The sequence below is a fragment of the Eurosta solidaginis genome, chromosome 5 (assembly GCF_040869045.1).
Source record: "Eurosta solidaginis isolate ZX-2024a chromosome 5, ASM4086904v1, whole genome shotgun sequence".
NCBI classification, from domain to species: Eukaryota; Metazoa; Arthropoda; class Insecta; order Diptera; family Tephritidae; genus Eurosta; species Eurosta solidaginis.
Genome location: NC_090323.1, coordinates 73,672,319 through 73,699,928, shown reverse-complemented (window position 1 = coordinate 73,699,928; position 27,610 = coordinate 73,672,319). Strand labels below are relative to the sequence as shown.

Below are 27,610 nucleotides of genomic sequence, written 5' to 3'. Positions count from 1 at the left end.
ATTCGCACATTCACACGCACAGTTCTCGACTCAGTTTCAAAAAAACTTTAGATTATTTAGCTTAAATTTTAAAGCGAGATAATCCTTACCAATTGATATATATATAGAATATATAAGGCGTTTTTGTTGTTACTAAATGAATCTTTTTATTTATATTACAGTTTTTATCATTTATTTTTGAACTTTATTTTAACAATTTCATGCGATTTTAAAGCATTTTCGTGCATATAAATACAACCATGTGCATATACGTTTTGACGTTACATTTCATACACGTTCGTATTTGCCATTCTCATTGTTTCTAAATTCGTAAACAATGACTGCGGACATAGTGTACAAGTACAAGTGTGTTGACTTATCTGTCAAGCATTCTGACAGGCACTCGCTGGATTCGGAATGACAGCGAATTCAAAATGGATACCATTACCGAATGCTCCGAATGATTGAAAAATTGAAAAAGTCCATACGATTGGTAGTCAAAAATGTTGTCGTTGAGACTAAAAATGCGACTCTAGACCTGAGATTTCCATCAGGTGAGCGAGGCTGTTTGTAGTTTTGACGTTTATCGCTTAGTGAACACACTTGGTATAGGTACACTATGACTGCGGATATTCTGTGTGATTTTTCGAAAAAAAAGTATTTTTGTGAAATTGTATACTTAATCTGTGGTATTGTGGTGGTCAGAAAGCTTTTATGCAAAAATAATTAGCCTCACAACGCGACAATTTATTTCGTAATGTCGAAGTACTTACATGTATATGTATTTGATGTGGAAGCTTGCATTTGAGAACACGGTTGCCACTTCAGTACACTCCCCTCCTCCCCTATATGGTCCGTTGGTCCCTATTTCTCAATGTTGGGTCTTTTTCGGCACGGTTTTGGTACTTTTATTTCTTTTTCACTGAAACAAAAATTCAAAACACTGCTAAAAAATTGCCGCAAATCTATTACCCACATATAATTTTCAATTTACTCCAATGGAATTCTTACCACGAAAATTGCTCTATCAATAAAATGTATCAGAACAATGACATTTCACTTGGGAGATAATTTGGGCGAGGCATTCAAAATGAAGTGTTGCATGTTCGGACAAGCACATTGTCATTGATTTTTGATGAAACAACGCACTTATCAGAAAAATACTTCTTTTAGTGTTTAGATATTTCGATCGGTATTCAATTATTATACAGTTGAAACGTTTAAGACGCTTCATTTTTAGTCTGAGTTCAAAACTCACACTTACTGGATCTAGGCTCTGGTATGAAGTTTAAAATGTGAGTGAAAATGAAAGCATCTATAAAAATAGCATGAACACAATTGCTTAGTTTCATTTACGATTTATTGGGTTTGCCACAACGCAAACTTTTTAACCGTTCCTTACTAAAATCTAACCGCTATACATTTTATTTCATTGCAATCAAGCAAAACTAGGTTCACAACGTTATATTGGTGAAAGACATAGTCTTATCCTAAAAATTTGAAAATGTGATACCTAAAGGTACACTTTATTTTTGTTTGTGCAGTTTGAACTAAAGCCAAGTGTGTCCTTTATTAAAATTTTATATAGGACACCCCTGAAACATCCTACAATTTTCGCTTTTTACAACAAATACGATACTCTAGTAACTTGCCGAATTGTTTGTATACCAATAAAATAAAACTAACATTTGGTCCTTTTTTTGACGTCTGGTCCTTTTTTCGATAAATTTAGGTCCAAAACGACAACATGGTGTGGCAACCGTGTTTGAGAATGCACGTGATAAGGTTGCATTTTTTCGAACTAAATTTTTTTTTTTTAATAATGAAATAGTAAATGCAACGACTGCCATAGCAGTAGACATGTACATGAATATTATGAACAAAGTTTAAAGCTAAAAAAAATGTATTCGAAATATAATCTAAGAGAATATGGACACGAGGCGTAGCTTCATAGACGCGTATTAGGCACAGCATAAGCAATCTTGAGGTGTAGAGAGATCTTAGCTGCATGTCATATTTTGCAGGCGTCTACGAAGCTACGCCTATTGTGTATCTTGCCTAAGTTCAACTTTTTAGGAGATCTAACATTTTTAATTAATATTGATAAATAACACCTAAAGCAAATACGCTTAAGGTGACTTCTGCCTCGTTTTGGCACTTGCGTTGCGTCTACATATGACTTTGAACACACGTGCTTTAATTGCTTCAATCCATAAGCAACGCAACGCCAACGTCAAAGTAACACACAAATAATTAGAAACTTACGTTCTTCTTGAAGTTTCTTGCATTTTAGAAAAAAAAAAAAAAACGATTTTCTATCGCCGTTCAACTTGTTACGGTCTGCTGCTACGGCATATGGCTGCGATCCACTTGGGAGCGTGTTCACGGGAACACACCTAGCGATGTGGCGAAGGTTGCGATGAAAATTATCGAAAACAAGAAGGAAATGACAGACCGGCGATCACTAAGGAAAAAAGAGCCCTTTTTTTTTAACTACCACGTTTTCTGCAGACGACACGAAAAGAAGAAAATTTCAATTAAGTGGATGGCACGCGTCCGGAAAGGCCAAAAAAAAAAAATGAGAATACAGCAATAAGTGTGTAATAGATACTCGTGTGGACTTGGCATTTCAGTACAAGCCAACAAAATTTGAAACAAGTTGAAGTGACGATTAATTGTACTACGAAATTGATATCAGCAACCATAACCTAAAAGTCTAATGAGTTGTGAAGGCTTTGACTAAACTCCAAAACGTGTGCGTACGTGGGTCTCATCGTTGGAATTGCGTGTCGTCTATGAAAAACGGCAAACTCATACAGAACAAGTGGTTCCAACATATTTTTCCAGCTAAGTCTTTAGGAAAAGGCACTCCGTTCAACTATAAAAAAACAAAGAAAACTAGTTGTACACCAGGAAAGTGCAAATGAAGTAACAATATTGCAGAAGTTACGAGAAAGATATCTGCAACGTTATCAATCAATCTGCAGAAAAATAAATGTGATCTAAAAAGACAACATTTGAAAATCGTTTATAACATACTTCTCTGCTATTAACTATAAAAAGCAGAACTTATTCCATTTATGTTCAATCAGTCATCTTTTACTAAGTATAAAATATACGAATTTTGCTGAACGCATTAAAACAGCGAGGAGTCTCACTACAATTGAAAAGTTGGTTCAAACATTTGCAAGCGGTTAGGTGTACATGAATGTGGTTGCAGTAAAGTTACAACCACCTGTGGCACACACTTTATAGGCTCATGTGCCCGTTGAAACGGCAATGTTAGCCACAACCCATCTATATGGTCCAACAACGACTCAATTGGCAACACCACCACCAGACTTACAGAAACCACCAGTTACAACAACAACAGCAGAGCCGTAATTACAGTGCGGCAACAATAGCGCCAACGAAATCGCGCGCTGCCACCATCCGCGCGCACGCTACCATACTCGACGGCGCATCGTCGCGCGCAATAACCACCAGCTTTACTAACAACGGCAGCCGGGCCGCCAACTATAGGCCGCTGCAGCATCACGACGCGGACCGCAACAACAACAGGGCCCCGAACCTAGGCCTGTTGCAACGCCACTCACAGTAACCACAACATTTAGAACAATGGGTGAGTTCGTTCCATGTCACTGACCACTACACTCCACTTAAGTCTTAATATACAGTACATTTCTTTTACAAACGCTTATTATAAAACCTTAGCAAAATTACTTTGAAAGCGCGAACGCAAGATTCAAACCATACGCAGGCCGTTCATGAGAGCGCAATTTTTTGTTGGGTGTAACCAAGCGAAAATTTTTTTTTGTTTCGTTTGGTTCGAAAATTACTGCTAACATGCGGTCCTGGTCTAAGTAACAAGTCGTAGCATACCTATAAGGTTCCTTTTTTTTGTATTTCATACACTCAAAAAAAAAAAAAGAAAGGAACTAAGTATAAATACCTTTCCCCGTTTGGAGGGTTATCAAGAACTAAATGTAAAAAGGTTGCAATCAATAAAATTTTTTTTTCTATATACAATTTAAGGAAAATATATCCAAAGTTCTCAACAAAAACTCACAAACAAATAAAATAAAGACGTATAGAAACATTTAAGCATATACGTAACATATTTTTTGTATTATACCTTATATAACACAGTTGTAGATGTACATACATACGAGCATATGAGAAAGAAATGAAAATATGCGAAAGTTTAAATAATTCAAAAGAAAGAAAAATTTAAGCTAATTGTATTTATTCTAGAGCTTTGCTTAATTTACAATTATTAAGAGATAAATATTGATGATAATGCTTTGATTAATAAAAACCTGGTTGAGATTACTGTTCAAATTCTTCCTAGTAAAGACCTTCAATGTGAAGAAATTGAACTTTCGGGAAATATTAATGAAAATTTAACAGAAATTAATGATGAAGATTCTAAAGAAGAATCTCAAACTAAAGCTTCATGTTCTGGATTTCCAAGTCTTCTTGATAGTTATAAAGCTGTTGGTAATAGTGTGACTCAAAGTGGTCTTCGTCGTTCTAGTAGATTAAAATATAGACATGACAGCTTTGATTAATTTCATTCATTATACGTTCCGAATATTAATAGTTTAATCTAAGTATCGACTTTATTGATTTTCTTATTTAACATTGAATAAAACAAAATGACTGGCGTCCTGTGGAGTAACTCCAGTATTAGCAATTTAAGTTAAGATAAAACAAAGAGTTTGTAGACATTTCAAATAAGTTCTTAGATGAGGACAGCTTGGTTGGCAATAACCACCTAAGAAATTATATCGAACGGTTATAAGGAATTTATAATGAATTGTCAATAAATTTAAACAAAAAAAATGGGAATGCTGATGATTCTTCTCATTTAGAAGGCACTTAGGGAACCAGGTAAGGGGCCACCGAAATTTAGGTGCGTCGGTGGCCATGGATTTTGAGGGTGGGACAAGCACCGGGCGTCGCAACAACACCCGCGGCGCCCCCTATGTATATTCGGCCCTTTTCTTTTTTATTTATTTTAATTTTCAGCTTTTTTTTGTAATTTTATTTTTCAGCAGTTTTTTTTTGAATTTTGATTTTAGAGTTAGTAACCGGTCATGTCCGGTTCGGTAATTTTTGTTGCGTTTAGTTTCTTTTGAGTTTCTTTTCTTTAGAATTTGAATTTAAATCTTTGAATGTTAACGGTCTGTCCGTGACATCCGGTTCGGCCGGATGTTGTTTTCTTTTGAATTTATAAGCGTTTTGAGTCGGTCTCTGCGCTTCTGTCAGTTTGTTTTGAATTTGACAGCTGTTGCTTTTGAACAGGCATGATATGACCATTTTCTCTGTTTATGGCGCAGGAACAGTAAGGTTGGCAAGGACCCGCCCCAGCCGACAATGACTAGCCACTGTGCACCACAACATCATGCCGACCGCCTTCCTTACTGCTTCCATCGTAAATGCGTTTCCATAACAGATGGCGCCCAACGGGATTTGGTGCCTAAGGCGCTGTCGCGCTGATCATTCCGGGTCAACTTGTGAAGTTGACCATCCCACCAGTCCGAGGTGAGCAGCCGCAGGAGCAGCCACCTGCGTTGCGGTGGGATGGTTGGACGGATCAAGTTGTCCGGAATGATCATCGATGACAGTTGCTGAGGGCGCCATAACAGATGGCGCCCAACGTGGCACCTAAGGCGCTGGCCGCGAGGGTCAGTCGGGTCAACCTGTGAGGTTGACCATCCCACCAGTCCGAGTGAGCAGCCACAGAAGCTGCCACCTACGTTGCGGTGGGATGGTTGGACGGATCAGGTTGTCCGGGCTGGTCATCGGGGGCAGTGGCCGAAGGGGTCACGGGACTTCACGTCAGTCCTCCGGATTTTTTTTGATTTCACCCAGTGAGGCAGTGCTGCACGCACTTTATTTTTTTTTGTAATTGGGGTTTTTTTTTGTTTTCCCGGAAAGTTGTCTGCAGTCGGCATTGGAAAATATATGTCCGCTAATTGGGTTTTTTTTTCTCTTATTAGTAAATTTTAAAAAGTTTTTTTTGTAAAGTAGTTTTTTTAGTTATATGCCGAATTTTGTGTTGTCTTGTGCGAGAGTGTGTGTGAGTTGGAAGAACCCCAGCTCATCCCACGTCCCAGGTGGTAGATTCGAATACCACCTGGACTGTGACGGGTTGAGCTGGGATTCAGAGTGGCACTCCTTCCTGTCCCGCCAGACTGGGGGAGCGGTTCCGAAACCGCTCCACCCATTGCGGCGAAGGCAGGAGGGGTGTCCAGCGAGGATGGACGGGAGGCCTCAACACCCCCAACCAGTCCCAGGGGCAAGCCCCCTGGAGACTGCCCCTGCGTTGCGGCTGGGCGTGTTGAGACCGACCCGTGTGTGCCTGGAGTGACCCTAGTGACCCCAACCAGTCCCGGAGGGGGCCTTAAGACCCCCTCGCACTGCGGTTGGGAGCACTAGGGACATGTATGAATGAGTTTATGTAATTTTTTTTTTTTTTTCATTTTTTAGTTTTGCCTGTATCCCGAGTGCCTTCGGAGGGGGATGTCAGCATTCCCATGAGTATTAGGACACATATTTAACTGAAAATTTTTTTTTGCGATTTTTTTTTTGCAGTAATTATTCGCGCTCAAATTTTTATTTTTTTTTCCTCCATATAATTTTTTTTTTCTAAGCGCCGTACGGGCATAAGTTTTTGCTTGACCAAAATTTTTTTTTCCCCCCTGAACATGTCGCGCGACCAGCCATTCGGGCATCAGGGCCGGAACACACCGTTCGGGAGCGCGGGGAATTACAGGGGAAACCCGAATCGGGGTAGCAATAATAGGGGGGCTTTCCCCAAGGCCAGGCGTCCCTTGGTGGTGCACACCCCAGTAGGGGGACATCGCGGAGATCCCGCGCTGTTTAACATAGGCTCGGACCTGAACGACCCGCGCGACAAAATAGACATACCCGTAAGCACCAGTCATGTGAACGTGCACGATATCTCGGGGCTAATGCCCAATGCGGCGATCTACGCACCCGAAGGAGCTGGTGCCTTACCCCCAAACCAGGACATAGGAAATTTCGGAGACGCTACAAGCGATCGGACCTTAGGAACGCAGGACGAAGCCAACCGTGCAGGCTCGTGGGTGGACGTGCTACACCAACTGTTTCAGGCTTCGCAGGAGGAAATGCGGAGAGAGATGGGCTCAATTAGATCCAACATGGCCCAGCTCAACGCCGCTCTCGAATCCACGCAGCAAGCGCACCAGCAACACAGGAACGCGAGTAGGATGGACCGTAACCCATTGCCATCGGGAGTACCACCAATGTACCCGACTCCAAGCAGCATCACCGTAAAACCGCAGGAGTGGAAAATCGCGTTCGACGGCAATGGCAGCGTAGCCGATTTTCTGTTTAAACTGAACACTTTGTGTGAGCGCACACAATGCCCGGACGAACAAATAATGGCCAGTTTCCACTTGTTCCTTTCTGGACGAGCCGAAGAATGGTACTGGCTGTTTACCAAACAAAACCCAAATGCGACATATGCCTTTTTGTGCTACTCCTTAAAAAGAGAGTTTGGCACCTTGAAAACGGACCACGAGATCATGATGGAGATCTCCATGCGGAAGCAAAAGGCAAGTGAGTGTTATGACGTGTTTCACGCGGACATAATCTCCTTGAACGCGCGCTTAAGGGAGCCAATGTCAGAGCTTCTACTGATTGACATAATAAAAAGGAACGTCAACAGTAGCCTTAAGCTAATGCTTTTTAATGCGGACGTGAGGAACCTCCATGATCTACGCGATGTAGCACGCAGAGGTGAACAAGTGCTGAAAGAGAGCAAGCTGCTGGGAGCCATTTACCCAGGACGGCATGTAAGCGAGGCACGCGTGACAACCCCGGACATGAAGATGGAAGGCGAGGACGGCGAGATAGACCCGCAGATAGAGGCGCTGGAATATAGACGCAGCAGAAGACCGGACTACTCGGGAATCCAATGCTGGAATTGCCAAGGAATGGGGCACTCCTATATATATTGTGAGGAACCCATAAAAAGTCCTTTTTGTTTTAAATGTGGGTATAAGGGTGTATTCACCCCCAAATGCCCTAGGGACCATCGCAGGCAGGGAAACCAGTACCCGAGCGAGAAGGCGGGGGAACCTCGTTCGGCTTCATAGCCCCCACATCAGCCAGTGCTCGAGGCGTCGTCCCGTGCGCTGACCCAGAGGGCGAATCTCTGCATGGAGGTGGTGAGCTTCCGAGGTGCTGTAGTACCCTGGCAGAAGAGCCCTCCAAAGTAATAATAACTTACCCTGACAGTACAGACAGTTCTGAAGCCGAGAGTCGAACGTCCTCTTTCACGATGGGCGAGCAAATCAAAATTCTGCGACGCCAGCATAGGGATGTCGCGTGCCAAACGCAACTTTTCCCAACCCTAAAAGAAAGGGAGGATAGGTATGAACAATTGAGACATACCATTTTTGACCAATATCCGGTATCGGACAATATTTTGAAGTGTAGGAAGAGATACCACCGGAGAGTACAGGAGCGTAGACTGCTGCAAGCCACCACGTTAACGCTTACAGAGGACGAAAGGCCTTTAGTAAAGGCTAGAATTAAAAATAGTTTTCTTGTAGGGTTGTTAGACTCGGGAGCCAACGTCTCCATCTTAGGGAAAAATGGAGTAGAATTCCTAAAGGATAACGGCTTCGAATATCAGCCCTTACATGCGTTCGTATATACCGCAGGCGGCAACAAACAAAAAATTTTAGGCTCAGTATCTCTGCCGGTCACTTTTAAAAATCTCACAAAGATTATTCGTTTTTACCTTGTTCCCTCATTGCTCCAAGAAGCATACTTCGGGGTAGATTTTTGGAGAGCATTCGCGTTAGCTCCCGAAATATTCCCGAGCGTAGAGTGTTTAGAGACTAGGCTTGAAAAGGAAGAGGAACTTAACCTCCATGAATTGTCACCAGAACAGAAATCAGGATTGCGAAAAGTCATCGAGACGTTTCCTTCGTACGAGAAGTTAGGCCTAGGGCAAACTAAATTAGTGGAGCATCACATCGACACCGGTGATGCTGTACCCATAAAAAGCAAACATTTCCCTCTTTCGCCGCCGAGGCAAGCCGAAGCTTTTAGAGAACTAGACAGGTTACTACAGTTAGGAGTTATAGAGGAATCCAACTCCCCGTGGTGTAGTCCTGTAGTACTGGTCCGGAAACCAGGCAAAGTCAGGCTGTGCATAGATTCGAGAAAGGTCAACGCGGTGACTAAGAAGGATTCGTACCCCCTACCCCATATCAACGGCTTATTGAGCAGACTCAAGGACACGCATTTTATTAGTGGCATTGATCTGAAAGACGCGTTCTTCCAGATCAAATTGACAGAGTCCTCAAAGGAAAAAACAGCATTCGCAGTTCCGGGGAGGCCTCTGTACCACTTTAAGGTGATGCCATTTGGTCTGTGCAATGGACCGCAGACTATGAGTAGGCTGATGGACAAGGCGATCCCTTCGCGTCTGCGAGAGAACGTCTTTGTCTACCTGGACGATCTGATGGTATGTAGCACTAATTTTGAGGATCATCTAAACTTGCTAGCGGAAGTGGCGAACTGTTTGAGAGATGCAGGTCTGACAATAAATGTGGAAAAAAGTAAATTTTGTCAGAAGGAAATACGCTACTTAGGGTATTTGATAGGCAGCGGGTGTCTGAAAGTGGATCCGGGAAAAGTAGAAGCAATACAAAACTTCCCGATCCCTAAATCCCCTCGGCAAGTGCGTAGGTTTGTGGGCATGGCGAATTGGTACCGAACGTTTATTACCAATTTTGCTGACTTGGCAGGTCCCTTGACCGACTGTCTCCGTAAGTCAGCAGGCCCGTTCAAGCTTACCTCTGAAGCTGTAGAGGCCTTCGAGAAGCTAAAAGTAGCTTTGAGTTCCGCCCCTGTCTTGGCCCAACCAGACTTTTCAAGGGAATTCGTAATACAATGCGACGCTTCCAAAATAGGTGTTGGCGGAGTGTTGTTCCAGGTCGACGATGAGGGCGCTGAGCATCCAATCGCGTTCGTATCGAAAAAGCTGAATAATGCTCAACGCAATTATACAGTAACCGAGCTGGAATGTCTCGCAGCCATAATTAGCGTGAAGCGTTTCCGACCCTATGTCGAAGGATTACCTTTTCGGATTGTTACGGACCACTCCAGTCTCAAGTGGTTGATGACACAAAAAGACTTGAGCGGGAGATTGGCGAGATGGTCACTCCTACTGCAAAGATACGATTTTAGAATGGAACATCGTAAGGGCACCCTGAATGTAGTACCAGACGCGTTGTCGCGTTTTGACGTTGACGAGTTAACTTTCACTACCACACCCGGAGAAATAGACTTAGTCTCTCCCGAATTTACCAGCAATGAGTATTTAGACTTAATTCGGACCGTCACCGAAAACGAGGAGTCACTTCCGGATTTACGAGTTGTGGACGGTGTAATCTTCAAGAGAGTTAAGTTTCGTAAGGGGTTGGAAGGGGAAGAAGACTCGCTGTGGCGTTTGTGGTTGCCAAAAGGGTTGACTGAGGAAGCAGTGAGATTAGCACATGACGCTAACCGGAGTTACCATGGCGGATGGCAGAAAACCTTAGAGCGTGTTAGGCAGAAGTACTTCTGGCCGCAGCAGGCTAAGGACGTCAGGGACTACGTCCAGCGTTGTGACACCTGCAAAACGGTAAAACCCACCAATCAGCAGTCGAGACCACCTATAGGGAGTACCTTTGAATCCGAAAGGCCATTTCAGCGGTTGTATTGCGACTTTCTAGGGCCGTATCCGAGATCCAAGCGGCGAAATCAATTTCTTTTCATAGCACTAGACCATTTTTCCAAATACGTTTGGCTAAAACCCATGCAGAGAGCTACCACTGTTAACGTTATAAATTACTTCGCTTCAGAAATTTTTCCGGCTGTAGGGGTCCCTGAGTTTATTCACAGTGACAATGGTAAACAGTTTATCTCGAAGGAAATGAACCAATTTTTTGCAAACTACGGGGTGACGCACGTGAGGACGGGGCTATATTCTCCCCAAGCGAACGCATCCGAACGCGTCAATAGAGAAATTGTTTCTAAGATTAGGATTTTCCTGAAGGATAAACCTGACCACACTAATTGGGATAAACATATACCCGAAATTTTATCAGTTTTGAGAAGTGATTTTCATACGGCGATTCAGTGTTCTCCATACTTTGTATTATATGGCCAAAACATGGTCCAGCATGCCTCAACGTACAACATTTTAGGGAAACTCGACAGCCTTCGAGAAGACCAGGTTACGGTAGAAAGCCGAGCTGACAAGTTGACCAATATTCGTGAGCAGATCCGTAGAAATTTAGATCAGGCCAAGGATAGGGGAGCAATCACCTATAACAAGCGCTCTAGGCAAGTCAACTACAAGGAAGGTCAGGAAGTTTTCAGAAGAAACTTTGCCTTAAGTAACTTCAAACAGGGCATTAACGCCAAATTCTTACCGAAATACCTGAAGTGTCGCGTGCTTCGAAAAGTAGGCAATGCGTTGTATGATCTCGAGGACCTAAACGGGAAATTAATAGGTCGCTTCCACGCTTCGGACATTCGTCCGCAATGAACCAGAAAACGTTTCCTTACCGAACTACAATTTGATTTTTTTTATATACCCACCAATTGGACTTTTGTCTGGGCGTTTTGGCGGTCGGGGACATCTCGCCCAGTGTCCTCCCCGAGCACTGACCTCATAGGATGTTCACACGCGTACTCACCGAGGACCGTGAACACCCTGGCAGTCCACGCTTAAGCCGGACTAGCCTTTCGGAGTTTGGACGAGTTCTCCCCATCAAAATGTCTATACTTTTTTTTTGTCTTGCCTTTTGTGGGGGCGATAACCACTAAAACCTTTCGGAGTTTTGACGAGTTCTCCATAACAAATGTCTACTTGCCGCAAAGCCCTTTTAAAACTAGGAAACGAAATTAATTCCCAAATTTGACTAAATTTTTTTTTGATGGACCTATGTTGCCCGGCTAGCTCGTAGTAGGACTTTGAGACTCTTATCTCAGGGGTGAGTCGTGCCCCACGTTGCTTGTCGTCGAAGTTCCCTGGCAGTAGCTTCCCACAGCTGACCCGGTTTCCTGTTCGCTTCATCGTCAGGTCTCCAAAGCGAAGCAGGTTTGTTACGGTCTGCTGCTACGGCATATGGCTGCGATCCACTTGGGAGCGTGTTCACGGGAACACACCTAGCGATGTGGCGAAGGTTGCGATGAAAATTATCGAAAACAAGAAGGAAATGACAGACCGGCGATCACTAAGGAAAAAAGAGCCCTTTTTTTTTAACTACCACGTTTTCTGCAGACGACACGAAAAGAAGAAAATTTCAATTAAGTGGATGGCACGCGTCCGGAAAGGCCAAAAAAAAAAAATGAGAATACAGCAATAAGTGTGTAATAGATACTCGTGTGGACTTGGCATTTCAGTACAAGCCAACAAAATTTGAAACAAGTTGAAGTGACGATTAATTGTACTACGAAATTGATATCAGCAACCATAACCTAAAAGTCTAATGAGTTGTGAAGGCTTTGACTAAACTCCAAAACGTGTGCGTACGTGGGTCTCATCGTTGGAATTGCGTGTCGTCTATGAAAAACGGCAAACTCATACAGAACAAGTGGTTCCAACATATTTTTCCAGCTAAGTCTTTAGGAAAAGGCACTCCGTTCAACTATAAAAAAACAAAGAAAACTAGTTGTACACCAGGAAAGTGCAAATGAAGTAACAATATTGCAGAAGTTACGAGAAAGATATCTGCAACGTTATCAATCAATCTGCAGAAAAATAAATGTGATCTAAAAAGACAACATTTGAAAATCGTTTATAACATACTTCTCTGCTATTAACTATAAAAAGCAGAACTTATTCCATTTATGTTCAATCAGTCATCTTTTACTAAGTATAAAATATACGAATTTTGCTGAACGCATTAAAACAGCGAGGAGTCTCACTACAATTGAAAAGTTGGTTCAAACATTTGCAAGCGGTTAGGTGTACATGAATGTGGTTGCAGTAAAGTTACAACCACCTGTGGCACACACTTTATAGGCTCATGTGCCCGTTGAAACGGCAATGTTAGCCACAACCCATCTATATGGTCCAACAACGACTCAATTGGCAACACCACCACCAGACTTACAGAAACCACCAGTTACAACAACAACAGCAGAGCCGTAATTACAGTGCGGCAACAATAGCGCCAACGAAATCGCGCGCTGCCACCATCCGCGCGCACGCTACCATACTCGACGGCGCATCGTCGCGCGCAATAACCACCAGCTTTACTAACAACGGCAGCCGGGCCGCCAACTATAGGCCGCTGCAGCATCACGACGCGGACCGCAACAACAACAGGGCCCCGAACCTAGGCCTGTTGCAACGCCACTCACAGTAACCACAACATTTAGAACAATGGGTGAGTTCGTTCCATGTCACTGACCACTACACTCCACTTAAGTCTTAATATACAGTACATTTCTTTTACAAACGCTTATTATAAAACCTTAGCAAAATTACTTTGAAAGCGCGAACGCAAGATTCAAACCATACGCAGGCCGTTCATGAGAGCGCAATTTTTTGTTGGGTGTAACCAAGCGAAAATTTTTTTTTGTTTCGTTTGGTTCGAAAATTACTGCTAACATGCGGTCCTGGTCTAAGTAACAAGTCGTAGCATACCTATAAGGTTCCTTTTTTTTGTATTTCATACACTCAAAAAAAAAAAAAGAAAGGAACTAAGTATAAATACCTTTCCCCGTTTGGAGGGTTATCAAGAACTAAATGTAAAAAGGTTGCAATCAATAAAATTTTTTTTTCTATATACAATTTAAGGAAAATATATCCAAAGTTCTCAACAAAAACTCACAAACAAATAAAATAAAGACGTATAGAAACATTTAAGCATATACGTAACATATTTTTTGTATTATACCTTATATAACACAGTTGTAGATGTACATACATACGAGCATATGAGAAAGAAATGAAAATATGCGAAAGTTTAAATAATTCAAAAGAAAGAAAAATTTAAGCTAATTGTATTTATTCTAGAGCTTTGCTTAATTTACAATTATTAAGAGATAAATATTGATGATAATGCTTTGATTAATAAAAACCTGGTTGAGATTACTGTTCAAATTCTTCCTAGTAAAGACCTTCAATGTGAAGAAATTGAACTTTCGGGAAATATTAATGAAAATTTAACAGAAATTAATGATGAAGATTCTAAAGAAGAATCTCAAACTAAAGCTTCATGTTCTGGATTTCCAAGTCTTCTTGATAGTTATAAAGCTGTTGGTAATAGTGTGACTCAAAGTGGTCTTCGTCGTTCTAGTAGATTAAAATATAGACATGACAGCTTTGATTAATTTCATTCATTATACGTTCCGAATATTAATAGTTTAATCTAAGTATCGACTTTATTGATTTTCTTATTTAACATTGAATAAAACAAAATGACTGGCGTCCTGTGGAGTAACTCCAGTATTAGCAATTTAAGTTAAGATAAAACAAAGAGTTTGTAGACATTTCAAATAAGTTCTTAGATGAGGACAGCTTGGTTGGCAATAACCACCTAAGAAATTATATCGAACGGTTATAAGGAATTTATAATGAATTGTCAATAAATTTAAACAAAAAAAATGGGAATGCTGATGATTCTTCTCATTTAGAAGGCACTTAGGGAACCAGGTAAGGGGCCACCGAAATTTAGGTGCGTCGGTGGCCATGGATTTTGAGGGTGGGACAAGCACCGGGCGTCGCAACAACACCCGCGGCGCCCCCTATGTATATTCGGCCCTTTTCTTTTTTATTTATTTTAATTTTCAGCTTTTTTTTGTAATTTTATTTTTCAGCAGTTTTTTTTTGAATTTTGATTTTAGAGTTAGTAACCGGTCATGTCCGGTTCGGTAATTTTTGTTGCGTTTAGTTTCTTTTGAGTTTCTTTTCTTTAGAATTTGAATTTAAATCTTTGAATGTTAACGGTCTGTCCGTGACATCCGGTTCGGCCGGATGTTGTTTTCTTTTGAATTTATAAGCGTTTTGAGTCGGTCTCTGCGCTTCTGTCAGTTTGTTTTGAATTTGACAGCTGTTGCTTTTGAACAGGCATGATATGACCATTTTCTCTGTTTATGGCGCAGGAACAGTAAGGTTGGCAAGGACCCGCCCCAGCCGACAATGACTAGCCACTGTGCACCACAACATCATGCCGACCGCCTTCCTTACTGCTTCCATCGTAAATGCGTAACCATAACAAACTAAATAAAAAACATAATTTTTTATTCATGTCGATTTCGTGATCGATCAGGAGAGACGGTGTAACATATCCTCCTGGAACGCGACGCAATCTGATGAGGGCACAATAGATCCACGGTCGCAGTGCAATCCCCAATAAATTTTCTATCTATCTTCATGTTATAAAAATAGTTTGATTTCATTTTTCCTCATGTGACAGGGGAACTTTTAACGTCCTTTATTTTAAAGTAACCCTTATTTGACGAATAACTGAACGATTTCTTTCAAATAAAGTGTTTGTTAGCGTTCAAGGAAGATGGTGAAAACGGCCCCTGGAATTGTTAGCTTATATAGCCAAAGAAAGTTATGCATAATCAAAATTTAGTCAGCACAAAACGAATAGTTAGAGAAAATTTAAAATATAATGCATATGTATAAAATGCATGCAATTTATGAAATCATTTTTATTATATAAAATTAGTTTGACATATCAGATTTCTCAATATTATTTTGGTCCTGCTACTATTAACACATTTATAATATTTAAGAAGAACATTTAAGAAGTAAGAGACATGATTAATGCTTACATTAATACTTGTTTCATATATTTTCATTGAGGAATAAGTTCGTAAAAATAAAAAGCACGTTTTTATAAAGTGCATGTGAAGCTCCCTAGATAAAATAAGTAATAGCAAAGAGAGTAGATTAATAAGAGGGAGCATTGTAGAGTCGTTCATTTTCCACAAAGTGGAACGGCTGCGCGAGGAATACACCATACGTTTTGCCCCTGCTTCGTTTTCACCATCTGAATTAAAAAAGTCATGAGCCTGGGTATTCGCGCAATTTTAGTGATGTAAATTGAATGGCGCCAGCGCCAATGCGGTGCCAGCTCAATGGTAGCTCAATGACTCCAAGCGAATTTTTGGCGCTACTTAGTAGTGAGTGCGTAGTACATTTCACTTGCGCTTTTGAGTGAAACGATTTTTGTGTGTCAGGCACGAGTTTGGTGTTATTGGCGCTACTGGCAATGATGACACTGAGCTGATGACGGTAGCGCTGGTGGTTCAGCTTTTGAATCAGAGAAAGTACTGATGACCCGTGTAAATTATTATGGCTTTGGCTATTATTGGCTGTAACTTTGAACTAAATAAATGTTGCGGACATAACAAGCAGTCATTTTTGAGTTTTATATTTTAGATTTAATGCACAATTAATATGGGTGTGTTTGAGCAGCCAAATAATAACAGAGTATTGCTAAAGTGCTGCTGAGTTGATGGAATGTAGCTAATTACCTAGTGATGATCAATAGATTGTCAATATTTCGTTCAAAGAACGTGCGAAATTGCCACATCTGCTCAAATTTTCCATTGTTGATCTAACTTAAGCTGTTATGCCAAATTTTTCGGCCAGCTTATTTCAAATAGGTCATTTTTCCAAAAGCAAAATAAATGACAGCAAAGATTACAGAGTTAAACAGCCTTATAAAATCAGCTATGTTGAGGCGGACAGCATAGCAAAAAGTATGGTGAATTCCTGGTGCAGCCGTCCCACAATTTCCACAAAGCTTTAGAACTCTACAATGTACCATCTTATATTTAGAGAGTCTTTGTTCTACCAAAGACTCTATAAATATAAGATGGGACATTGTAGAGTACTAAAGCTTTGTGGAAATTGTGGGACGGCTGTACCAGGAATTCACCATACTTTTTGCTATGCTGTCCGCCTCAACATAGCTGATTTTATAAGGCTGTTTAACTTTGTAATTTATTTTGCCTTTGGAAAAATTACCTATTTGAAAATAAGCTGGCTGAAAAATATTGGCATAACAGGTTAAGTTAAATCAACGAATGAAAATCTCAGCCAAGCGATTTGTAAAAAAAAGCTAAGTTGTCTATTTCTTACTTTCTCGATATAGGGTGTGTTCGAGCTGCAGCAGTGTTACTTTTTATGACAGCGGATAACGTTCTTCAGCAACATTTGAGCAGATGTGGCAATTTCCCGCGTTCGTTGAACGAAATGTTGACCAATCTATTGATCATCTCTAGGAAATTAGCGACATTCCATCAACTAAGCAGCACTTTAGCAATACTACTGTTATTATTTGGCTGCTCAAACACACCCATATAAATTGTGCATTAAATCTAAAATATAAAACTCAAAAATGACTCTGCTTGTTATGTCCGCAACATTTATTTAGTTCAAAGTCACAGCCAATAATAGCCAAAGCCATAATAATTTACACGGGTCATCAATTCTTTCTCTGATTCAAAAGCTGAACTACCAGCGCTACCGTCATCAGCTCAGTGTCATCATTGCCAGTAGCGCCAATAACACCAAACTCGTGCCTGACACACAAAAGTCGTTTCACACAATAGCGCAAGTGAAATGTACTACGCACTCACTACTAAGTAGCGTCAAAAATCCGCTTGGAGTAATTGCGTCAATGAGTTACCATTGAGCTGGCACCGCATTGGCGCTGGCGCCATGCAATTTACATCACTAAAATTGCGGGAATACTCAGACTCGTGACTTTTTTAATACCGATGGTGAAAACGAAACAGGTGCAAAATGTATGGTGTATTCCTGGTGTAGCCGTTCCACTTTGTGGAGAATGAACGACTCTACAATGCTCCCTCTTATTAATCTACTCTCTTTGGTAGTACTTATGATATTTTCAGTATCAATGTGCAGCATAGATGCAGCATCATCGGTATTTGCTATGTGTGTAAAATGAGAAGACAAAGTTTGCGTACCACAAGAAAACGAAGCAATGGCTATGCTTTGCAAAGATACAAAAGATATCAAAGGTATACTTATTGAGAGCATATCGCACACTAACTACAAAAGAGTCACAACTTGAAAAAATGTAAATGTTCAGGAGAGAAGAAAAACGGTTTATGTGAAAACGTCTGTAATGTTATACTGAAATCCGGTTTTACAAAGATACCTTCATTATAAAATGAATTTACGAAATGTTATTGTAATTATTTGTTTACGGACATAATATATAGCAATTTTGAATTATGACTATTTCTATGAAAACTTACTACTCGTACATTCACAATTATTTCATCAAAAAAGGCACATTTCACAATAATACAAGCAACTTTACTCACTCTTTACGTATAAAAATACACAATTTTAATTAATACCAAAGACTCTATAAATATAAGATGGGACATTGTAGAGTACTAAAGCTTTGTGGAAATTGTGGGACGGCTGTACCAGGAATTCACCATACTTTTTGCTATGCTGTCCGCCTCAACATAGCTGATTTTATAAGGCTGTTTAACTTTGTAATTTATTTTGCCTTTGGAAAAATTACCTATTTGAAAATAAGCTGGCTGAAAAATATTGGCATAACAGGTTAAGTTAAATCAACGAATGAAAATCTCAGCCAAGCGATTTGTAAAAAAAAGCTAAGTTGTCTATTTCTTACTTTCTCGATATAGGGTGTGTTCGAGCTGCAGCAGTGTTACTTTTTATGACAGCGGATAACGTTCTTCAGCAACATTTGAGCAGATGTGGCAATTTCCCGCGTTCGTTGAACGAAATGTTGACCAATCTATTGATCATCTCTAGGAAATTAGCGACATTCCATCAACTAAGCAGCACTTTAGCAATACTACTGTTATTATTTGGCTGCTCAAACACACCCATATAAATTGTGCATTAAATCTAAAATATAAAACTCAAAAATGACTCTGCTTGTTATGTCCGCAACATTTATTTAGTTCAAAGTCACAGCCAATAATAGCCAAAGCCATAATAATTTACACGGGTCATCAATTCTTTCTCTGATTCAAAAGCTGAACTACCAGCGCTACCGTCATCAGCTCAGTGTCATCATTGCCAGTAGCGCCAATAACACCAAACTCGTGCCTGACACACAAAAGTCGTTTCACACAATAGCGCAAGTGAAATGTACTACGCACTCACTACTAAGTAGCGTCAAAAATCCGCTTGGAGTAATTGCGTCAATGAGTTACCATTGAGCTGGCACCGCATTGGCGCTGGCGCCATGCAATTTACATCACTAAAATTGCGGGAATACTCAGACTCGTGACTTTTTTAATACCGATGGTGAAAACGAAACAGGTGCAAAATGTATGGTGTATTCCTGGTGTAGCCGTTCCACTTTGTGGAGAATGAACGACTCTACAATGCTCCCTCTTATTAATCTACTCTCTTTGTTAATACCCAACAAAGTTAAAAGTTTTTTGCAACAAGATAGTCAGAATTTAAAATAATACACTTTATGCGTAAAAAAACTGTGCACTTGTTCTTAAGCACATTGACACAACTAAAAATAGTACTCTTTAGCTGATAGAGCGCAAGCGATGCAATCAACACCAAAACTGGCATAACAGTAATTTTCCAGTTAAAGAAGAAAATAATGACAACGAAATTTAAGGGGCAGTTAGAGATGTGTACTGTGAATTGGTTTATGGAAAAAACCGATTTTGAAAAATTTTAAGTTGTGACCCTTCTAGTTAGTGTGGGATATGTCGTTTGCTCGTATATTCGAACAAAGTATAGTGAAAAAGCTGGAAGAAACTACAGAAACGCCACAGTTACTTAGACCCTCTTGGTATCACTTTTTTCCTCAGGTAGGTATTTAGTTCTGTAGTTACTTTATTTCAATTTAATGATAAATTTAACGCAGGAATTTGGTCACTTTTTATCGTGCTCTTACTTGGATAGTGTATCGGATAATGGACCAGTGATACTGGAAAAACACAAAAAGTTGCACCGTCATTTTGGCTTACCCGTAACACGCCCATGTTTTCGTGGTACCAACCGCTGTATGTAATGAATTGGGAGAATCAACACCCTTAGTAAACACACATATTGGGTTGCGCCCTAGTAATGTTATTGATGGCAAATAATATCTTATTCAAGGAAACTATCAATACTATCATTATCTTCAGCAGCAAATGCAAGATATATAACATTGTTAATGTGATTAGATCTCCGCACATTCATTTATTAAAAGTTCAAAGATATCTATTAACAAGAATCTAATATATATATATTGCAATATTAATTTTAATCAAAGTTCTATATTTGCGTAAACGATTCAGCTGGGTATACATAGTAGCCGATGTCTCGCAGCCAATCATAGGGGCAGACTTTTTGATTAATTTTAACATTTTGGTAGACGTCAAAAATAAAAGTTTAATAGATCAAAAGACCAATCTACGCACAGTTTGCAAATCACAAAACTGCCGCAAAATACCGTTTCGCTCAGAGGCGCAGACAATTTTCTCAAACTGGTAATGCTTTACGCCGATTTAGCAGACGATTCAAAAAGATCGACATGTAAAGCTACAACAATTCAGCATTATAGAGAGAAAAGGCGCACCCATAACGCAAAAAGTACGACAGAAAAGCTTGAGATAGCGAAAAAGGAATTTGAGTATCTTTTAGAGTGAGGGATATGTCAGAGGGCGAGTGGACAATGGGCAAGTTCTTTGCACATGGTGAAGAAGTCAAATGGCACTTGTAGGCCATGCGGAGACTATAGGCGGTTGAATGCCAATACAATTGCTGACACCTACCCTGTTGGCCACATACAAGACTTTGCTTCTCAGTTACACGAAAAACGGTGTTTTCTGTAATATATTGCAAAAAAGCCTACCATCAAATTCCAGTTAATCCATCGGACATTCCGAAAACGGCCATTATAACCCCATTTGTGTTGTTTGAATTCAAATACATGACGTTCGGTCTAAGAAACGCGACCCAAACGTTTCAAAGGTTCATGGACGAAGTCGTTAGAGGCTTACCGTTCGTCTTTCCATATTTAGATGACGTGTTAGTCGCGTCCACATCTACTGAACAACACGAAACTCATCTCGAACAGTTATTTCAACGTTATAGAGAATTCGGTGTAGTCATAGATATCGAAAAGTGTCAAATTGCGCAGGCCGAGGTAGAGTTTTTAGGTCATCTGGTGACCCGAAAGGGCATAACACCCTTGCCACGAAAGGTTAAGGGCATCCTTGATTGTAAGCAGCCGCAAGAAGTCCACGAGCTTCGGGCGGTAAATTTGTATAGGCGATTTTTACCACACGCTACCGCTGTCGAAGCACCATTACAAAAGGTGATGGGTCCTTGTAAGAAGAAAAATCGCACAAAACTTAATTGGACGTCGGAAACAATCACGGCGTTTCAAGATTTGAAGACGCAATTGGCCAACGCAGCATGCATAGCCTACCCCGTTACTGGAGCCACGATTGCATTAATGACGGACGCCTCAGATTTCGCTATGGGGGCGGCGTTGCAACAAATGGTAGATGGTGCATGGCAGCCATTGGGTTTCTTTTCGCAGAAATTGGCAACGACGGAACAACGATATAGCGCGTACGATCGCGAGCTATTAGCGACACACAGGACAATGCTATTTTTTAGAGGGGACTAGATTTATCATATTTACTGATCATAAACCGTTGGTCCACACATTGGACCAAAAATGGGAAAAGCTCTCACCTCGTCAGACGCGCAGCTCAACTTGATTAGTATATTCTCAGCGGACATCAGACATATCAGTGGAGCAGGCAACTTCGTTGCCGATATCCTATTAAGTATAGAAACACTTACGATACCATCGCCCTTGGATTTAGGTCTACTTCAAGAGAAACATAGGAAAAACGAGGAGTTAAGAGAACTTCTAAATGAGAATACTTCGCTAGAACTAGTTAAACACATATCTCCAGGTACGAATTTAGAAATAATTTGCGACAACTCGACGGAGAGCTTGCGACCTTACGTCCCAGCACATTTACGCCAAGTAGTCTTTAATGCGGTACATGGTTTGGCACATCCAGGTGCCGTAAAGCTGATATCCAAGATATTCGTCTGGAAACGCCTGATTTCCGATATACGTGCTTGAGTACGAAGTTGCCCTGCTTGTCAAAGGTGCAAAGTTTGCGAGGCATACGAGGAGTGAGCTGGAAAACTTCGCCGTACCGAGCAGACGCTTCGAACATATTGTTACGAATATTAGCAACACTAAGGGGTACTGTCATCTCTAAGCCGATGCAAAGAGTGATTTGTATGCACATCCATAAATCAATCATTATGTATCTACATAAACGAATTAATTATTAGGTCTACACATATGTACGTACACGCAGCGGAGAAGCAACGCACAAACATATGCAGATATCTTATCTGAGATATGCAATTATAATTGTGGCATTGTCGCTCACAAACATACGTGCATATGAGAGCTATACACGTACATCTGTAGTTATAATTATAACAGATAACCAACTAGTAGATTCTATAACAGAAGCGCCTAGAAGATGCAACGAGGAAATCACAGAGTATAAAAGGCAGCAATAGTAGAGGAGCTAGAATCAGTTTTGATTAAGCACGCTATCTGTCGAGCAATAGTAGAGTTATTTATTGTGAAGTACTTTAATAAAGACCATTTTGCATTACTGAATAGTGGTGTTATTTATTCAACAGTTTAGTAATTCGAACTTAGCAGAAGGTTGCAAATAAGAGGATTTGCAGTAAAATCGTTAAAATTGGTGTCAGAAGAGGAATTTCTGAATAAATTCCGAAGATTGGGAATACAACTTGGACATGGCAAAGTTGAGCGAATTGAGGATCCAGGAACTGAAAAAACGTTGGAGAACCGTGGATTGAATACAACCAATAAGATCGAGAGGTAATGGAGTCGCAAGGAATTGATGTGGACGAGTATGTCTTTTATCCTGATGGGGACGAGACAACAACAAAAATTGAAGAGAAAAACGAAACATCGCACACAGTTACGAGCACAGACTTGAACATGATTTTGGCTGCAATATCTGCACAAACATCGACAGTAACATCAATGTCGTCGCAAATGTCAGAAATATCGTCACAAATGTCATACCAACTGGAATCGCAGGAGAACCGCATAACGTCAAAGATTGAAGCACAAGAAACGCGTATTTCACAAATGTCGACACAGATTACATCCAAGATTGAAACTCAACTGAAAGAAGAGAAAACGTATATGTCATCACAGATGGAATCGCAGGAGAACCGTATAACATCGAAGATTGAAGCACAAGAGGCACGAATATCCGAAATGTCCGCACAAATATCCGCGTAGATCTCTGCACAACTGGAAGAGCAAGAAGGACGTATTTCTCCAAAGATGGAGGCGCAAGACACAAAAATTTTGCAACTTGAGAACAAAATCGATGCCGAGGTTGAAACATTGCGAGGTCATATACAGGAGTTGCAACTAAATCGCCCAGTTGTTTCAGCAAGCAATGCGAATGTAAAAACTCCATCTTTTGACGGCTCAGTTCCTTTCCAGGTGTTTAAGATTCAATTTGAGAAGACCACAGCAGTGAACAACTGGAGTGCTTAAGATAAAGTTGCTGCACTATTCGTGGCATTGAAAGGATCTGCTGCTGAAATCCAACAGACTATTCCCGAGGGGGAGCGGAACAACTACGAAACATGGATGAGTGCTCTAGAGAGGCGATACGGAAGCGAACACAGGAAGCAGATACACCATATAGAGTTGCAAAACCGTTACCAAAAAGCTAATGGGTTTGCAAGGGTTTGCTGCGGATGTTGAAAGGTTGGCTCATTTGGAAAATGCGGACGCACCCGTGGAATACACCGAGAGGGTAAAAATCCAGAGTTTTATAAATGGCATAAGGGACGTAGAAACGAAGCGAGCGACATATGCAAACCCAAAACCCACATTCGCAGAAACGGTATCCCATGCACTGACTCAGGAAACTGCTTCACTTTTGAGTAAGCCAGCGTACAAATCGGAAGTAGAAAGGCCAGAGTGGGTAGACGCAATATTGGAAGTGCTGAAAGGATCGCAAAAGCGGAGTTGAAGAGTTATCAAATGCTTCATATGCGGGAAGCCCGGTCACATTGCACGTCATTGCGATCTTGGTCCTATTAGTTCCAACAATGTGGGTGGCCGTAAACGCAAAGCTGGAGGAGATGAGCAAGAGCGTGTCAGATGTAAAGAACGAAAACTTGTCCCAGCTATTGAATGTTCTGTGATATCTGTGTCGCAAATTGGAAGGAAATCGAGCAGTCTTGCCGTCTAGGGAAAGCTGGATGGCAAGGAGCGTGTGCTGACTGTAGATACGGGCGCATTTCATTCCTTAATCCGATCTGACTTGGCCAACAGGAGAATAAAACCGTTACCTGGAGCAAGGTTGTGTACGATCACTGGCGAGTATAATCAAGTCCAAGGAGAAGTGGTAGGTGAGGTATTAATTGGAAAGGTCATGGTTCTACACAAATACATTGTGGCGGAGATTGTTGATGAAGTCATATTGGGAGTGGACTTCTTGGTTGACCATGACATCAAGATCGATATGCAGAGAAGGGTGATGCGTTATGAGAACCAGGATGTGCCACTTTACTTCAGTTTGGAAAAAGGGTTCAGCAGTAAGCAAGTGCTGGTGGAGGGATTCGACAGAGACCACGAAAGTCAAGGAAAGTAGATCGAGCAAAGGTTGATGGATCGAATGGGCCAAATAAAGCGAAAGTACCTGCGAGAGAAACACTGGCATTGACAAAACCTAATGGACGCACTGAAACGACTGAAAGAATTTTCGATAAAGAATGCAAGGATGGTTTCCAGCCAGAGCGCACTTCTCTTGGGAAACGTCGGAACGATACTGAGTATGTGAAGTCAATCCGTCAAGAGAAAGTCTACAAAGTAATTCATTGGTCAAACAACAGAGTGCGAGGGAGCGATCAAGGATAATGAGTAGTAAGATGAAACGCAGGTACGATGGGAACAATAATTCGGAAGGTTTCTGGGAGGGCGATTTGGTTCTGTTATACAACCCTCACCGGCGGAAAGGTGTTCCATCCAAATTTCGGTGCAGTTGGGAAGGCCCGTACAAAGTTGTGAAGAAAATCAGTGACACCATCTACCACATACAAACCATTGGGTAACCACGAAGTAGAAGAGTGGTACATTTGGAGATGCTAGCGGCGTTTAGATCGAGAAATTTGTTAAGCCGATGCTAAGAGTGATTTTTATGCACATCCATAAATCAATCATTATGTATCTACATAAACGAATCAATCATTAGGTCTACACATATGTACGTACACGCAGCGGAGAAGCAACGCACAAACACATGCAAATATCTTATCTGAGATATGCAATTATAATTGGGTAAGTGTCGCTCACAAACACACGCGCATATGAGAACTATACAAGTACATCTGTAGTTATAATTATAACAGATAACCAACTAGTAGATTCTAGAACAGAAGCGCCTAGAAGATGCAACGAGGAAATCAAAGAGTATAAAAGGCAGCAATAGTAGAGGTGCTAGAATCAGTTTTGATTAAGCACGCTATCTGTCGAGCAATAGTAGAGTTAATTATGTATGTTTGTTTAATGGTGTGTTCAGTTTCTACTTATATTTAAGAATTTATAGCGTAACACTGGCTTATAATAATTGAATTCCAATTATTATGTTTTCTAAGAGAAATGAAATGTTTCTTTCTTTTCAGTTTCTCTTAGAAAACATAATAATTGAAAATCTATTATTATAAGTCGGTGTTAAGCTCATGAATTCTTAAATATAAGTAGAGTTATTTATTGTGAAGTACTTTAATAAAGACGATTTTGCATTACTGAATAGTAGTGTTATTTATTCAACAGTTTAGTGATACGAAATTAGCAGAAGGTTGCAAATAACATTTGCAGTAAAATCGTTACAATATAAATGTTGACATCGTTGGACCTTTCCATCATCGAATGGCTACACATACTGTTTGACATGCGTCGATAGATTTTCAAGATGTATCGAGGCCATGCCCTTAACTGACATGACAGTAGAGACGGTAGCCAAAGAATTGCTGAAAGGGTGGATAAGTAGATTCGGTGTTCCCAAATATATCATCACGGACCAAGGTCGACAACTCGAGAGTAGTATTTTACAACAACTAACGAAATTCGTGGGAGCCAAGCACATCCATACCACGAGTTACCACCCCCAGGCAAATGAGTTGGTCGAGATGGAACCGAGTCTTAAAAGCGGTGTTGAAATGTCACGAAGCCAGCTCAAATTGGACGGGCGTGTTACCTATAGTCCTATTAGGCTTGCGGACGGCAGTGAAAGTGGAGCTCGGATCCTCGGTAGCTGAAATGTTTTATGGACAGGCGAAAAGTTTGCCAAGCGCTATTTTCGACGATACCAGTGAGCATCCACGGATGTTCATACCTTCATACAGGAACCACGACAGCATTTTGAGCAAATCAAATCAACGAAAACATCGCAACATAGGAAAACCCCAGCGTTTATTCTGAAGGATTTACGAGTTTGCAGTCATGTATTCCTTAGAGATGACACAATACGATCACCCCTAAAAGCACCGTATGAGGGCACGTACCTGGTAATGAACAGATATTTAAAGACGTACACGATTTTGATAGGAACAAGACCAGTCACAGTTTCGATAGACAGATTGAAACCGGCGTATTTTCCAGCAGAAGCAGAATAGGCATGATTCACATTTTCTTGTAACTGTCATTCGTAATTTAAATTGGACAGAAAAACCTCCACTCAGAATTTATCCTTTGTTCAATAAAGTAGTGTATAAGTTAAAAGTCGTTTACTCATATTGGTTCACGATACACTACATACTAGGGCGGGTCGATTTAAAAATCGCTCATTTCAAATTATTCATTTTCAAATTATTTTATTGCAAATTTTTTTATTTGTTTATACGTAATAATAAAATGTTACGTATACGCAGTGGTGCACCTCTTTTCAGTTGGTATGGATATGTTTGTGCTGATTTTTTCATGTAAAGTGCAAAACCGGCGATTTTTTGAAATGTTTGTATGGTGAACCCCCAGGGGGGTTCCAGGGGGTGTGCCACTGGCATCGGTGGGTCGGGCCTCCAAAGTTAGTGGGGGTCGGTCATACATTTGGTCTCGATTGGAGCACTCAACCCCAGCGGGTTAGGGGATCAGAATATACCCGCGGCAGGTATGCCTGTCGTAAGAGGCGACTAAAATACCAGATTCAAGGGGCTGTGTAGCGCAACCTTTCAGGTTGCCAGCGCAATATATAGCTTCTCCAAACCCAATTGTCAACCTCACCTATCCGCGGCGAATCCTGTTTCACTAACAGACGAGGCTCTGGCGACCCCAAGCTCCTCATGGAACTTGGAGGTAGGGAGGGAGGGAATGGCCTGAAGGTTTAATGTGGCCACATAAATCGTTCCCGAGATGGTCGGGCTAGCACCTTAATGGTGCTATGGCACCGTAGCGTACCGGATTTGTATCCGGAAAAGGACCATCACATCGATAACACTCCCCAAAGCCTTCGGGGAGCAACCTTATCGCTACAACAA

At 40.9% G+C, this 27,610-nt stretch overlaps 1 protein-coding gene across 1 annotated transcript in view; it reads right to left on the bottom strand.

Annotated features, from left to right (window-relative positions):
- Positions 1-365: 365 nt before the first annotated feature.
- LOC137234009 (tRNA (guanine(26)-N(2))-dimethyltransferase-like) overlaps positions 366-27,610 on the bottom strand; it is a 454,486-nt gene continuing 427,241 nt past the window's right edge. The window contains exon 6 of the mRNA XM_067757650.1: positions 366-602. The gene's annotated coding sequence lies outside the window, so the exon portion shown is untranslated. The remainder of the gene's footprint in view (positions 603-27,610) is intronic.